The 15,525-nt window shown below is 54.4% G+C and overlaps 1 protein-coding gene across 4 annotated transcripts in view; it reads right to left on the bottom strand.

Moving 5' to 3' along the window:
• SYK (spleen associated tyrosine kinase) overlaps positions 1-13,603 on the bottom strand; it is a 67,605-nt gene extending 54,002 nt beyond the window's left edge. Inside the window, exons 1-2 of one of the 4 annotated variants that reach the window (XM_059143575.1) lie at positions 12,861-13,001; positions 12,687-12,763 (exon numbers count right to left, since the gene is read on the bottom strand). The gene's annotated coding sequence lies outside the window, so the exon portion shown is untranslated. Of the gene's footprint in view, positions 1-12,686; positions 12,764-12,860; positions 13,002-13,444 lie in introns of those variants that run through there. The other 3 variants (XR_009346686.1, XM_059143576.1, XM_059143574.1) reach the window with 3 other exon arrangements.
• Positions 13,604-15,525: the final 1,922 nt, after the last annotated feature.

Below are 15,525 nucleotides of genomic sequence, written 5' to 3'. Positions count from 1 at the left end.
TATTTTTAAAACTTCCCTTAAAAAGACGGTTGCCATGAGGAACAAATGAGGTCATGTGCGATCGCCCCTGCTCTTCCTCAGTCTGACCGGAAGCAGACGGCGCGCGGGGAAGGATCTTGGCTACTGCTAAAGCCCCAGCACCCAGCACTATTCTGGCTGGTGGAACTTGGCCCATAAATCAATGTGCTGAAGAGAACAGAGAGCCAGCGAGGAGACAGCCCTGCCTGGCCACGTGGATCGGGTCGGCCGGCAGAAGGAGAGTGCCTGACCATGAGCTTTCCTGGTCATTCTGACTGTATTTTGTTTATTCTTAACTGTTCCTCAAGAAATTTAGTTGTTTAATGAAAATGACAAATGCTCTTCAAGATAAATACCAAAACCTCAGATAGCTTGCGTGTTGGCAGATAAAGATGTCAGGACTGCGTCCTCTCTGAAGTGACCTCGCAAGAACCAGAAAGAGAAGTGCCAGGAATCACCCAGACAGGCTGTGGGAGCAGAACCCAACGCAGCAAAGCTCCCCCTGGCAGGAAACATGGGGGCTACTGCAGACCTCGGGCCAAGCCCACAGAGCAGGGGTCCCACTGAGAAGTGGGGAATCAACCGTATTTTGAGGTCGGAGAAGATTCTGAATGGCAGGGAGGCTCCTCAGGGAGAAATAAATATTAACGCAATTCCCTCTCTCTCTCTCTCTCTCTCTCACACACACACACACACACACACACACTGCCTTACTGAGAATGAGGAAAGCACTGCGCAGGCCAAGACCCACCCTGGGCCACTCCCTAGCATGACTCATGTCCGAGAGGAGGGGCCTGCCCTGGGTCTGTGCAGGGACACGAACACAATCCAAGGAGAGAAGTGGTGACAGAGACAGGTGGGACCTAGGGACCGTCACCAGAAGCCTGTCCCGAGGGGCAGATGAGGCCAAGGCCACACACACACACACACACACACGCACACACTCACACACACAGACACACACACTCACACACACAGACACAGAGACACACACACACACACACACACTCACACACACAGCCGTGGGATCCAAGCACTCACCAGATCCACCGCTTGGTAGAAACAGCAGCTCCAACCGCAGCACGGCGTGAACGGGAGGGGAGGGGAGTCGTGAGCAGGCGGCGGAGGTCGGGAGGGGGGCAGAGAGCGAGCAAGTGCTCAGGCACGGAGCACGGGATGGACGGAGGAGCTTTAGGACCATGGGAGGTAATCCACCAGGGATTCAGCCCAGAAACACGAGGAAGACAAAGGAGACCCCGGTCTACGAGGTCCCTGAGGCAGAGAAGTTCAAGGCAGGAACGGACAGGTGATCAGAGCTTCGGTGAAAGTCGCTTTTCAGAAGCCAGAGGACTTCTCCCCTGGATTCTCTAGCCCGGGAGCCTGTCGGGGAGCGCGAATGACAGACCTCAGACTTGTCCCCGGCCACCCGCCAGGACTGGAGCCCGTCGACCCAGGGCCCAGCATGAGCCAGACCGTCCAGCGGGCCCAGGCCGGCAGGGGGCAGTGCCATTTCAGCTCAGGGACCACAGTGCTACGGGGGGTGGGAAGGCTCGGACTGTCGGCCAAGAATCGGCAGGCTGGAGCAGGGCTATCCCCCTTCCCGACGCTCAGCAGCCCCGCAGACCCCGTGACTGTGCCCACCCCCACCACCGTGTCGGGGCCCAGGCCACCTGCTGCTGGAGGCAGGCATCCTCAGAGGTCTGCATTCCTGAGCAAGCTCAATGAGCAAGCAGAAGAAAGTTCTAGAGCGCAGCAACGCCCCATCCCCATGCCTACAGCTTAGAAGAGCCCGGGTGACGCACTGTTCAGAGTGCTGGGTGATGGGGTTCCAGCCCCAAAGGGCTCAAAGCCTCCCAGGGCGTGGCCGGCCCTGTGGGGGTTTGGAGGCTCTCCAGGCGACAGGTACGGCCCAGGGGGGCTTGGGGGCTGCAGAACCGCTGCTGCGCGCTGGCCACCCTGCACCAAAGGTTCTGGGCCTCTCTGTCGACCCAGACAGAGCCGGCTCCGGGCAGCGGGCAGTCACCCGGCTGCGGAAGAAGCCGCAGTGTTCCGGGAACCCCCATCCTGACGGGACCCTCACGTCGGATCCTCAGACGCAGTCCTGCAGGTGAGAGCGTCGCGCCCCTGCTGCCTTGTCAGTGCTGCCGGCGGGCCCCCAGCTACGAGTAGGAAGCCCGTGTTGCCACACTTCCTGACAACAGGCTGAATCATGAAAGAAAGTTCCAGAATTCCCAAACCCTTCAGCACTGTTGCTCTTGGGCTGCCTTATCTCTCGCCCAAATAAGCAGCACAGAAATTCCAGAAACAGGCAAACTGCAGGCTGCAGGGAGAGGTAGGGCTGGAGCCTCAGGGAGAGGGACGCTTGCCCAGCTGGGGGTCCCACCTGGCAACATGGGCCTCTGTGTCCGGTGTCACAGGCCCCCACAGCCATGGCCTCTCCGGGACACCCTCCCCTCCGCTCCCCGCACGGGAGCCCACGGTGCGCCCTCCAGGACCGCACAGCGGGGACACAGCACGTCATGAAATCTGCGTGATTTCCTTCCTTCTGCCTCCATAGGAGCGTTCCCGCTTCAGACGGCCCTTTCTACATGGACAGGATCTCAGATCCCAAATATCTTGAGAAAACGATGTTGGATTTATTTTTATTATTGCAGAGAAATGAACAAGTATTAACGTTTTCTCCATGACCTCAAAATCCTCCTGAACGAGACACTAGCTGATTCTTCCAGAAACCAAACCGAACCAAGTAGCTAACCCAAGACTAACTCTCTCCAAGGCTGCTCCCTCGGGACCACCGCCGGGCGACACCTGGACACCACTCCAGTGTCTCAGGCTCACCCCTGACCCGTCACTGGGCTGGACCACCCTGGTGTGTGTGGCGTGTGTGCACGTGCCCCTGGGTGTGGTGTGCACATTTACACACACGTGTGTGATGGGTGTGACGTGTGCACATGCGTGCGTTGGGGAAGGCTGTCGTGTTGAGTCGGTGTCACAACTGCAGATGAAAGCGCTGAGCCAGTTTCCGTCGACAAGACTTGGGTCTCCTCTGACCTTGAGGCCAGACCCCTTTAAGGAAACGGGAGGCACCCGGGTCCACGTGCGGAAAAGCACCAAGTGTTACAGGCCACTCTCCACAGATGGGGTTTTGGGGGCAGGGGTAGAAGCCCGTGTCTCCTGACTCCGGGAGGGAACCCGTGGGACTAGACTGTGCCACCACGAGGGAAAGGCTGTTCCACTCTCCGTCCCACATGGAGCCACGAGCCACAGGTGGCCTTGAATGTGTGGCTTGAAGTGTGGCAGAGAACCGACTTTGAAATTTGTTTCCCTTTAAGTACCAGGAATATACATGACCACACGTGGCTGCTGGCCCTATACAGAACCACACGGTTCTCAATCTTTGCCCCTGAAGGACTCTCTTTTTCACTCCCTGGACGAACAGGGGCTAACATGCAAGCTCCTGGATTTCATGCACGAGCCACGACCACGCTGCAGGCGGCCTCTTCTTTGCAAGCCAGACCGCTGGTGCTCTGCGGGGTGCGTCTGTGAACCCCAGACGTGCACCTGCGGGCCCCAGAGCTCTGCACCGGACCAGCACTTCCAGCCTCGCCCTGCAGGTGAGCAAGAAAGAGGGTGGACGCCAGACCCTGTGCGGGCTCTGTCTCTGCCCCCCATGCCGACCCCAGACAGGGGCTGGAGGAGCACTTCTGGGAACTGGACATTTATGGGTGAAAACTGTGGTCCTAAAAGTTCTGTTACAAAGGACAAGAAGCTTGGGCGTGTCGGAGGAGTCCTGGGGGCTCCCTGGGCGAGCACAGCTCTCTGCCCTGTGTGGGTGCATGGATGGACAGGGTCAGCACTGTGGAGGGCACAGCCACAGATGGTCCCCAAATGGCCCACAGCGACAGCAGTCCCCATGTCACCATCCACAGCAACCGGCGAGGCCCCAAAGTCAAGCCATAGACACCAAGAAACGATGGCCCAGCTCTCAACCCGGAGCAACATGTGTGTGTCCTTCTCATGAGAAAATAACCATCTCACGTGTGTACGGGGGAGCCAGAGTCAACTACAGATGGGAATGCCCTCGGGTGGAAAACGCGACAGGCCAGTCTTTCTATCAGACGACGCTGCACATTCTGTCCCGGAGAATCATTCCGCGTGCTCGTACCCGCTAGCAGTCGGCCGCTAGTGCAGAGAACGCGCTGACATCGGCCTCACAGTCCTTCTTCCCCAACTTCAGACATCCAGACCTCATGACGCAAGTGCAAAAGGACGGCGTGAAGACGAGTGAACCCTCTCAGTTTCTCACATCCATGCATGCATGCACGCACGTCCGTGCACCGTGGGTATGGATCAGAGTCTTTGCAAAGAAAGGCATGCGTGGCTGCCATGATGCCCAGTGCCCCAGTACAGTCCACCTTGATGGCAACGGGGCCAGGCTTTAAAGACGTGCCATGTGCTCTGCAGTCCCGCTCACCTGTTCTCAGCCTCAGCTGCTGCACTTGTGGGGAAAGTCCAGAGGCGAGCCGCCCGCCAGACCACATCCGAATGTGTGGAGACAGCCTGAGCATGTGGGGGCGCACCAAGCCTGGGCGATCGATGGCCAGGGGCACGCGGGAGGACCCCAGCTGCAGCACCTCGGGCAAGCCGGCTAACCTCTGGAGGACCCCCTCCCCCTGCGGGGACCAACGTCCAGTCACAGGATGCTGTCCTGCCCAGCTCTCCTCCGGTCTCAGCCCAGCAAACCTCCCCATTCCCCCCTGCTCACTCTAAATCCAGAAACGTCTCTGGGCAGAGTCCAAAGGTGCATCTCGCTTTTTCTCTAAACTGAAGTTACTGCCCCTCCACCACCCCCCCAACTCCCCCGCCGCCCGCCAGGGAAATGCTGCTCATAGTCGGTGACTTGGCTTCTGGACCCGGCTGCCTGTTTGCACGTGGGCCGCGCACCCCCACCTGCAGACGGTGAGTTATCAGTGTGGCCCTGTTGTCGCGTGCACGCATGTGTTTTAGCAAATGCATGGAGATACACTACATCTCACTGTTTCACCAACTATAGCTTGGACCCCCTTCCACTGTGGTTACAAAGAGCCCACATTTTTTGAAAAGACCACCTCGTGGGATTCGGCCGTGCGGACAGAACACGAGTGAGTCGACCAAGCCCTCTCCTGATATGCGCTTCCTTTTTCCTGTGCTTTCCTGTCGCTCCCCCGCTCCGGGGTATTACAAAGTGAAATGTTGCAGTGAATTACCATATGCATATACATTGTTTCACTTTTGTGATTCTATAGGTGTAAGGAGTTCCTGAAAGTGAAACTATCTAGGGAAAGCGCATGCGCGTTTTAAATTCCAGAAGATGACCCTGCCAGTGCCCACCGCGTGAGGGTCCGCCTTCCCCAGGCCTGGTCACAGAGCCGGCGCTGCGACCAACGCGCACTGCACCGACGCAGGCCGTGTCCACGTACGGGGGCTCGTTCGCCTTCTCAGCACTTGTCCGTGTCCTCCGTGGAGGCTTCTATCGGCTGTGTTCATGTTTCTCACCGATCTGAAAAAAGTCCCTGCACGTCAAGACCGAGTCCTCACTACGGACGCTGAAAGTAAGCGTCTTTCATGGGGGTTTGCCACTTGTTCATACATTCTTTATCCTTTGTATAGAGACTTGCTTAAAATGCTGGGACATGATACTCGCCTCTCTATTTCTTGGTTTTGTATTGTCTGTTATATTTAAGAAAGGCCTTCTTCACACCGTAATTCCTTAAAAACTCACCTGAGCTTTTCTTGTATGATCTTGCTGTTACGTTTTCATTTTCTGCTCAGCCTGGAGCTTATTTCGGTCTAAGAAGTAAAGCTTTTCCGAGGTGGCTAATAGCCCATGCCCGTTCCCTGACGGACGGGAGCGTCCCCGCCTGGCTCATGCTGACGTTCTGCACGTGGGGCCGGTTTCTGCACGACCCGCTGCATTTCTGCTTCAAGGTCCCGGGGGTCCTGTCTCCCCTCACCTGCCCTGTGCTCCATCATGTCCCCGGGTCTTTCGTGGTGAGGCCTGGAGAGTCCCCTCATGCTCTGGATGGCAGTGCAGACGGCCACCACGAGGAGGGGACAGGCTGACCCACCATGTCCCACAGATTCCTGTGTTGAAGTCCTAACTTCTCAGGCCCTCAGAATGCGATTTTATGTGGAAAGAGAGTTTTCACCGAGGTGATTAAGCTTAAACGAGGCCATTATGGTGGGTCCTAATCCAGCACGATGGCCATCTGCGTGGGAAGGGGGAAGACACGACACCGAGACGCACACAGACGGAAGAAGGTGTGAGGACAGAGGGAGGAGACCACAAGCCGGAGAGAGTGGCCTCCCTGCGGACAGCTGATCTCAGACCTCCGGCCTCCAGAACCGTTAGTTAACCCCCGAGTCTCTGGTCCTCCGTTCCAGCACTCCTGGCAAACCAGTACCATTCCTCTGCGGAAGGATATGCACGCGGTTTCCAGAGTTTCCAGAAGAGACGAGCGGGAAGGGTTAACTGCCAGGTGTGTCTCTGCCAACACCGGCGGCAACTTGGTGGGGAGCCCGCGTGGCTTTCTGCCTTCCTTCCAGAGCACGGCCTTTCCCGGCAGCGCTCGACTGGCCTTCCTCCGGCCGGACCACTCTAGTCCCACGGGAAAATTCTCCATTCCATGGGTTCCCTCCCAGCCCTGGTGGCAGGAACTCCCATGGGGAGCAACCACTCTTCCCCTCACGGGGCAGCCTGTGGTGTAGACAGTGCCTTGGGGCACCCTCTCCAACTAGCTTGCAAGTGGCTCTGCTTCGCTCTGGTGGTGAGCTTGGAAGTAAGCTTAACGTGTGTTGAAAGGAGACAAAAACATGAAAACATTGATGTTCTCATATTAACCTGTCATTGATTCAAGACTGGTTGTCCGATTCCGACTGAATTAGCTAGATTTCCCCAGACACAGCTATAAAGATAGTAAGCACACGGCGCACGGAGCTCATGCCCGGTCCCCCTGCCTCCTTGGGCCTCCCTGTGTCGCGGGCAGGACTCTGCACCTCCTGGCCACCCACTCCTTGTCAGAGCGGCAGCTAAGAATCATGGGGGTCCGGATGAGCCACACAAGTCTGAGGCTTTGGGACCCAGCCACACCCTTTAGCTGCTGGACAAGTCACTTGACCTTCTCAGCAGGTGAACTGGAAGGTCCCCGGTGTCCCTTCCACACACGTGCTTCTGAGCAAGTTATGCTCCTGGGCTGGCCACATCCCAATTATCAGCACGGACACGGCAGGGCAGCCCTTTCCTCGGACACACGTCCTGCCCGAGCCCCAGGGCGGCCGGCACAGCTGCCAGGACCCAGCGAACCCCAAAGCAGCTCCCGGCCTGTAATCCAGCCTGCTCTGGCGGGCTCACCCCCCTTCCTCCTCGCTGTCACAACCTCACACAGCCATGACCATCAGCTGATCGGGTTGGTAAGAAAAGGAAGTGGTGGCGTTCCTCTCCAAGCCTGTGCAGCAGCTATAAATGCAGAGAAAGGCCAGAGGAGACATTCCAACAGGAGACAGACTGTGAGTCCGTAACCGTGATGGGAAGCGAGGGAGGCTGTGGCCCAGGGGCTGCAAACTGCTGCCGACCCCGGAAGACAAAGGGATGGGCTCAGCCGGGTGAGGGGGACGGGGTGGCGCTGCGAGGTGGGAGTGGGCTCCAGAGAGTGGTGCCCTGGGAACGCCAGAGGCCTGGGGGGCGTTCATGGCAGCTTAGTTCATACAAATTAGGTGGCTGGTTAGCTCGCTTGGTGAGAGGCGTGCGTTAGCATAGTAACAGAAATTGGCGGGGCGGGGGCCGGGGAGAGCTGAATGTCCATGGGTTAATGAGCTTATTTTCGAGTCTGCAGAACAGAACGCAGTGACCTCGGGTGGGAAGACCTCCCTCCATTCCAGGCTTGTGGTTGATTAGAAAAAGAAAGTCGCAGAATGATAGTGGTGTTAAGGAAACACACACACAGGCACTGAGGTGAAAGAAACACACCTTCCTGCCACAGAGGGTGGGCTGGGGCATGGGGGCCGGCCACGGAGAGTGCCAGGGTGCCCATCAAATCCGAATTCTTCCTTAATGGACACATACCAGGGCATGCCATGCATTTAACACATTAAAAAAAAAAAAAATGGTACAAGGTTCTCCCAAATTGGAGGTTAGAGAAACTCGCTTTAGAAATAGTACTTACTGGCCTGTGACCTGTTTGGGAGTGCGAATACCAGCCTCCCCCAAGACTGCGGGAGCAGACTCCCAGAGCCACTCGTGTAGGGGAGGCGGAGATGGCCATAGGCCAGGAGTGGGCACCGCACGTGGGGTCCCTGTAGTGCGTCTCCGTGGAACCCCGTGGATGTTCCATTCCCAAAGACAGAAATGGAAGCTTCAATACAGAATGGGACTTGAACCCAAAGGAGCTCCGGGCCCCTACTCGCAACCACTGCTGATGAAGATACTCAGGAGCCTTCCTGAGTATCTTCACGTAGCAATCAAACCACTCAAATTTCCTTAGCATTTAAGATGAAAATAACCGCAGCATGCTACCTCCACCCAAGCAGCACCCAACGGTCTCACAAAGGGGCCGCAGGAGGTCACCGCTCATTCCACAAAGTGGACTTCAGGATCCCCATCCCAAGACACTCTAAGAACCTACACACCTCATGGCCATGGACGTGGGAGTGCTTTGACAGGTCCACACCCTGTCTCCCCCTGTCACCTGCCCCCCGGATCCCCCCAACCCCCCGCCAGCAACTACCTGCTCACACAACCTGATTCCGTCTAGCACCTTGTGATTTGGGCAAGGAAAGCTTCCCTGGAATATGACTTAAAAATCACACAGCACATGCTTCAGGATCAAGAGATCCAGGCCAGGCATCCTGAAAAAAAGCACCATGGGCTCCCCATTCCCGGGAAAATATGCATCCCCATTGACTGGATAAGAAAACACAGGGTCACAGCAAATACAGAGGCGACACTGAAACTGGTATAAAATGCAGCGGCCAAAACTGGAGTCACTACACTGTATCTAATGTAGTATAATATCATACACGGTACAGTAAGTGTATACATAATGTATTTATTATATTATGTAATTGATACAATTAGTATAGTAAAAATGTAAGTAACACGTGTATGTGTATATAATATACATATAATACCTAACAGAAATAAAAAGGTTTGAGGAGAACGTTCTCAAAATATTACCGTGGCCTTACAATGGGCGCACCGCACATGTGCGCTGCTGATCAGACGTATGTTAAGACTCCAACGGGTAGAGCAACTCTGAGAGGCACTTTGCAAAAGCATCTTTAGTGAAGCCGTTCCCCTGGACGGGCTTCCCTCACTAATACGTGGGCAGTAAGACAGGGAAAGGCATCAGACTTGAGCAAGGAGACAAGGGTTCCAGAAAAAGAAGGGAAAATTGGAACAGATCGATCTCCTGGTGTATCCGGTGCAGCGGGAAAGTTGGGGAGTTGGTTTTGCGTCAGAGAGTTAGGGAGATGTCGTCACAGGCGCAGAGCCTACTGAGAAGACACAGAAGCCAGTGTTTACCCAGGAAAAACAGCAGAAGTCTCCCAGAAGTAAACTGGAACCACATGACACCCCTCGCTCTACAATCACTAACATCACGATCAACACCACACGGCTTCCCAGCCCCAAAGGACGTCATGATGGCCGTGGGGGGTGCGGGTCTGGGACTGCCAAGGGCTCCTTTGTCAGAGCAGGAAGTTGACAGACACGGTTGAACGTGGACACATCAAAACCCACAAACGAGCACATTACCAGCAATAAGGTGGAGAATTCCACAAGAAGCAGCTAAAAGGAGGCAAAGGTGGCTTAGGGGAGCAGCCCCGGAGCGTGGGAAGGCATTGCTATAAATGAGAATGTCATAAAAGCAAAACTCAACTCTGGCCACAGCAGAACGCTTCCCCGACAAGTCAGCAGAAGCAGGCAGCTTAAAAAGTTATCAGACTGGCCAGAACGCAATGCAGATTTATCAGTTAAGACAAACAGCTGTCGTGGGAAAGCAGAAGGTCACGTGCTGGACAATTAAATGCTCTTTGGAGCCCCCACAGAACATAGATAAACAAGCCAATATCTAAGTTGTGGGTTTTCCTAAAACTGGGTCCTGGGCCCACGGCCATCCTTCCCCACCCTCACTCTCGCTGTTGACCATGCCGGGGCCGTGCCTCACTCACCCTCCCGCCCTGGGTCCCCTCCTGTCCTCCGGCACAGCCCTGAGAAGGGGGTAGCACCCTCTCGAGCCTCAGGAGCCTGGACCCCAGTGTCAGAGGGAGGACCCCAGGACAGAGGATGCTCGGACCAGATACCATCCGTCATGAAAGCTGCCAGTTCACCCTCCGTAGTAACTGGGGTGTCGCTGCTCTTTGTTCAATCCTCACTTCCTCCCCTCACCATCAGCCTTTGGCGGCCTCCGGAGCCCATTTCTGGTGGTTTCCAGAAATGGACAGATCAAGAGAGAGCCGTTCTTGATTCTTTAAGCCTACCGTAATGCAACCTCAATATTCTTTCCTGTACTGGTGTCTTTGGCCTGCATGTAAGATTCTAATTCAACCCCCTTTTAAGACCCATAGGGCAAAGCCGACATACTCAATTTTTAAAGGCAAACAATTTCCAAATGGAAACTGTAAGCTCATAGGAAGTGAGCCACTTACAGGACGCCCAAATGAATGAATGAGCTTCTCCTTTCAAAACCACTCAGTCTAGCTTCGTCCTGGCCTCAGCCCCACACAAAACAAAACAAAACAAAAAAAAATGGCTTTTCTAAGTGAAAAAGAACCAGCTTGTTGAAATGCAAGGCAGAAGAGCAAGAGAAGAGACACAGTTAATTCAGGGAGCTTGATTCCAGTCTCTCAGGAAGACTCTGCCTTTTGATCTCAGTCAATTTGAAAGAAAATAAATTAATGTTCAGTGCAGGACTATTTAAAAAATAACTCTCCCCCAAGGGCCCAACTCCACTGTATACCGAAACCAATCCAAAAAGGGAAGAAAATGTTAAAACTTGCAAATAGGGATCAGGGGGGAGAAGGGGCGAGGAGGAAGCCAAAGTAGCTGGGATTGTAGCAAGTGCTCTGCCGCTCCTTAGACCCCGAGGACGGAGGACGGACAGATGGACAGACTGCAAGCCAGGCGTGGAGGGAGCAGGAAGCAGTACTTCTTCCAAAGCCGCACTGCAGCGGTGAGGAAGAGCAATGCCCTGCCTGTGTTCTCCGTGTCAGGCCATCCACCTCGAAGCCCTGCGGCTGGAGGGCACCGCTTATCCCGAGGGGCGAGGCATCCTGTTCTCACTGGGATCTGGACTGGGACTGGGATCACTAAAATTTCAGTTGAAGTCTTGCTACTTCAGACTCCCAGAAAAGAGACAACTGCCCTTTTAATCACAGAGGGTGTGAGCTACTGTGAAGCAGAAATGCAATTTATTTCCGGAAAGTAAACAACAGCCCCCGACGGGTCTTAAAGGGTCCCTTAAATCCTAATGCGCAAAAGCTCAGAAACCAGGTTTTGAGGTGAGTTTTAGGGAACTCACTTGGTGACAACATCTGCCCTAAACGGACACACAGCTATTTTTAGTCTGTTTATTCTACTGAGCAAGACGAGTCACACTGTGGGTGCAGGCATATGGACGGTGCGATTGCAGGAGCGTGCCTGGGGCAGTGCCTTTCTAGATTCGGAGAAATGTTTTTCTCAGTGTTGAAATTCAGATTCTCAATTTAAGTTCTAAATTGTGAAAAACCCACAGTTCCAAAACATATCAGCACCAGGGTTTTGGAAAATAATTATGGACATGGCATGTGCTGCTTAAGTATTAATGAACCAAGAAGTCTTTGGTGTAAAAACAGAAAAATCAAAAAAAGGACAAGACGATTAAAATAAAATAAATAAATAAAATAAAAACAGAGAAATCAGACCTACGCTTAGAATATTGAGTATGAACCCGTAGAAGGCTAAAGTGAGTTATTTCTCAAATACAGGTCTAGCACTAAAATTATCTGCCAACTTCATTCCTCCGGGCAGGTGAAGACCTCCAGGACACGCTTCAACTTTTACCCTCGCTTAGAACCTTACAAACGTTCTAGTTATTAAGCCTATTTATAAAATCCTACATATGAAAACACTCCACATATAGAGACTCCAAATCCATTTCTATTTTACTGCAAAAGTTCTGTAAACACATGGAAGCAAAAGTATAATGGAGACGGAACAAAACGGTTTGATAAAATATTTCTAACAGACAACATTTCTCATAGAAAACATGTAACACTTTACCAGTTTTTCAACTTTTTAGCTCAAGGATATATATATATTCGTGCCCTAGATGGACTTTTTTGGGGGGGTTGGGTGGACAGCAGATTGATGCATTTAGTTGCTTTTAACTAAAACGCTGCCTTCCTAAAAGATTTGAATTTGTTCTTACTAAAACAAAGACTTCAAACGCTAGAATCATTTGCATTTCTTCCAGGAATTCCAAGTCATCACAAGATGAACTCCTTTTTAACTAGAAAATTCAGATGTGGAGCATCTCCAACTCCTAACTAAGGCCGACATGCTTCCAGGGTTTAAGGAAAAGAACCCTGGCTAGTCAGGGTTTGCTAGAAAACAGTGGCATCTTTGGTGATTCAGGCAAACTGATAAAACTAACCTGCAACACTGTTTCCAGCGCAAGAAAGAGTCCAACGGCAACTTCTCCAATGGCGCTCCTTCTAGTTCTCGAACATTCTAGGGAACCAAAAACCCAACTGCCTTTGTACAGTTATGTAGGTGGGCTTAACGTTTTGGAGCCATATTGCCGAAACAACATTTAACTCCAACTTACAAGCGACTACACTCGGCTCTCCAAGTTCCTTACGGCCTAATTAAGTTACTTTACCACGAAAACGGGTCACCACGCGCAATCCTGCTACATTTTAGTAATGGCTCCGAAAGTGTGGTGCTTTCCTGCAACTGCTCTTTCTTTCTGTAGGAAAAGGCGGGGATATGTTAGGCCCTCCGCAGGCGCCGGCACATCTGCACCTTGGGTCTCTCGATAAAGCCCGTAGAATTTTCCAGCGGATCTATAAAACAGCCAAATGACAACCTGCGCTTTCTGGCGCCACGGAGCCCTGCCTGCGCCTCTCTGCTCCGGCGGCTCCCGCACCCACAAGCCGGGCCCCCCTTGCTGCCCAGGCAGGTCTGACCCGAGATCACTCGGTTTAGGACAAAAGCTGGCAGCACCTTCCTGAGAGTCCGTCAGATTGTCCCTCCTTTGTCAGGGGAGGCCCCGAGCACAGGCATAGACCCGGGCCCAGGGGTGGGGGGTGGGCGCGGCTGCCGCATCTCCGCCGCCGCTTTCCCCCGCACGAGGGGGCCCGCGGGCTCCGGGTCGCCGCTGCCGCGTGGAGGGCGCGCGCGCACACCTACCTGTGCCAGGTGAGCCGAGGGCGGGGCGCTGGACGCCGGGCCGGGACAGGTCGGGGCGCAGCGCAGGACCGCCCGCTCCTTCTCGCTCCTCCCGGGGCTGGAGTCGCCTCAGCCGCCGGGCGCGAGGCGCTTCCTCATTTTGGGCAACTTCCTTAACGCGCCCGGGCAGGCCCCGCACTTCCTCCCGGCCGCCGCGCCCCAGTGCCCCGGGCCCGCCCCCCGCCGGTGCGCCCCCGTGCCCCGCGCCCCGGGCCCGTCCGGAGGACCCCTGGCGCCCCGGCGCCCCCGCGCCCCTGGCCCGCCCTGCCTCCCTTGCGCCCCAGTGCCCCTGCGGCCAGGACAGGCTCCGAGCGCCGCTAGCGCCCCCGCGCCCTGCCTCCCAGACCTGCCTCCCAGCCGCAGCAGGCCCCAGCCAGGGGCCTTCCTCTACAGACAAGGGACAACTGCCAAAAAGGACCCCCCAGCCACCTCGCCAGCTGCCACCTGGTCCTTTGAAGCTCCGACAACCCTAAGGGCCGTGGCTTGGGAAGATAATCTGGCTCAGGGCGCGCTGTATTCCCAATCACCAGTCCTAGGCCCTCCTGCGGACCTGTGACCACAGGACCCCAGGCAACCCTGCCCCAGGCTCTCGGTGAACACCAGACTTCCCCGCGCACGTGTGGATGGGCCCGGCTTCCCCAGCGCCGTGTTTCCCGGGGGCTCTCTTTATTTCAGGGTTCATGACAGTGGGTTTAACTGGATTCCTTGTACCACAGCCAGTCGTCCTGCCCGGAGGTAAATAAAGGAAGTCTAATATTTACTGTGGTATTTAAAAAATATTTTAAAAAACACCTACCTGGGCCCCTATCCCTACCCTGTTGCCTCGTTCTTCTGTGGAACAGCCCTCTTTACATTTTTCCCATAAGCCAGTGCCGGCCCCTGGGATTCTTGGTGACAGCGGTTGGCAGTGGGTGTTTTAAAAGATTGTATCCTAAGCACCCCCCCCCCCATCAAAGTAAAGTCTACAGTGTGTTAGATTATAACTGCCACGGAGAAGTGCAAGGTGATGGACATAGAGACACTCCCCAACCCCTCTTTCTCTCTCTGCCCCCCACCCCAACTTCTCTCCCATTCCCTTCCATAACCCCAGTGAGGGATTTTTCTTAGGGTCTGTCTGTTAAGCACTGGACTTGATGGTGCTTCAAACAGCCAGTGGAACAGCCAGGACACTCTCTAAACAGAGGCTGCGGAGCCGGGACACGGAGGTTTCCAGAGTTGGCCACGTTGTTGGAAACGGACCAGCAGGACCTGTTTTAAGTCTGCATGAGAAGGGCAAGCGGATGTGGAAGAAGATGATGTGTTTCCCCAGGGGCAGCTCACGGCGATGAGGTTCTAGATCATTCTCATGCACCGCTGGTCTGCACCCCTGCGGGCCCTCTCACCTCGGGGGCGTTTTAAAGTTACTTTGCATGCTTACGACGATTTTGAAAAAAGTGTGAAAATCATCACACAAATACCTAAGGTAAAAACCTTTCTAAAAAGACAACTTAAAAATAAAATACATTTTTAAAAAAGATTTTATGTCTTTACATGCCAGAGGGAGAGGGAGAGAGCGCAAGCAGGGGGAGTGGCAGAGCCAGAGGGAGGAGCGAGCCCCCCGCTGAGCAGACTGGTCTGCCCCAGTCCAGCTTAGCCAGGGACCCCCTTCCCCAGTCTGCTCCAGGCAGCTCACTCCCCCATAGAGACACAGGTGCATTCAGCGTTTTCCTTCCAAGGGGAATGCGTTGAGAATCTGAGAAGTGTGGGACCCAGGCGTCCCCAGAATAAAATCTTAAAAAGCAAATAAAAGTCAACATGTTTCTGCCAGCTTGTCTTCCCCCCCAACCCCTGGTGGGTCTTCTCCCTCTGTCCACTTTTCTTTTAACCTTCACCTAGAATATCTAAGCTGTGAATATGTTCTGAGTGCTGGAGACCCCCCTAGTGAAACCCTGTACCCTAATGGTCTTGGGGACTCCCCACACTGTCACGTTTTAAAGTCTCCTGTTCCTGCACATGTTTTATTTCTCTTCTTTAAGGATAGTAAATGCTGCCGCATTCATCGG

This window comes from Mustela lutreola, chromosome 12 (genome assembly GCF_030435805.1).
Source record: "Mustela lutreola isolate mMusLut2 chromosome 12, mMusLut2.pri, whole genome shotgun sequence".
Lineage (NCBI taxonomy): Eukaryota > Metazoa > Chordata > Mammalia > Carnivora > Mustelidae > Mustela > Mustela lutreola.
This window is presented reverse-complemented; position numbering and strand designations above follow the sequence as displayed.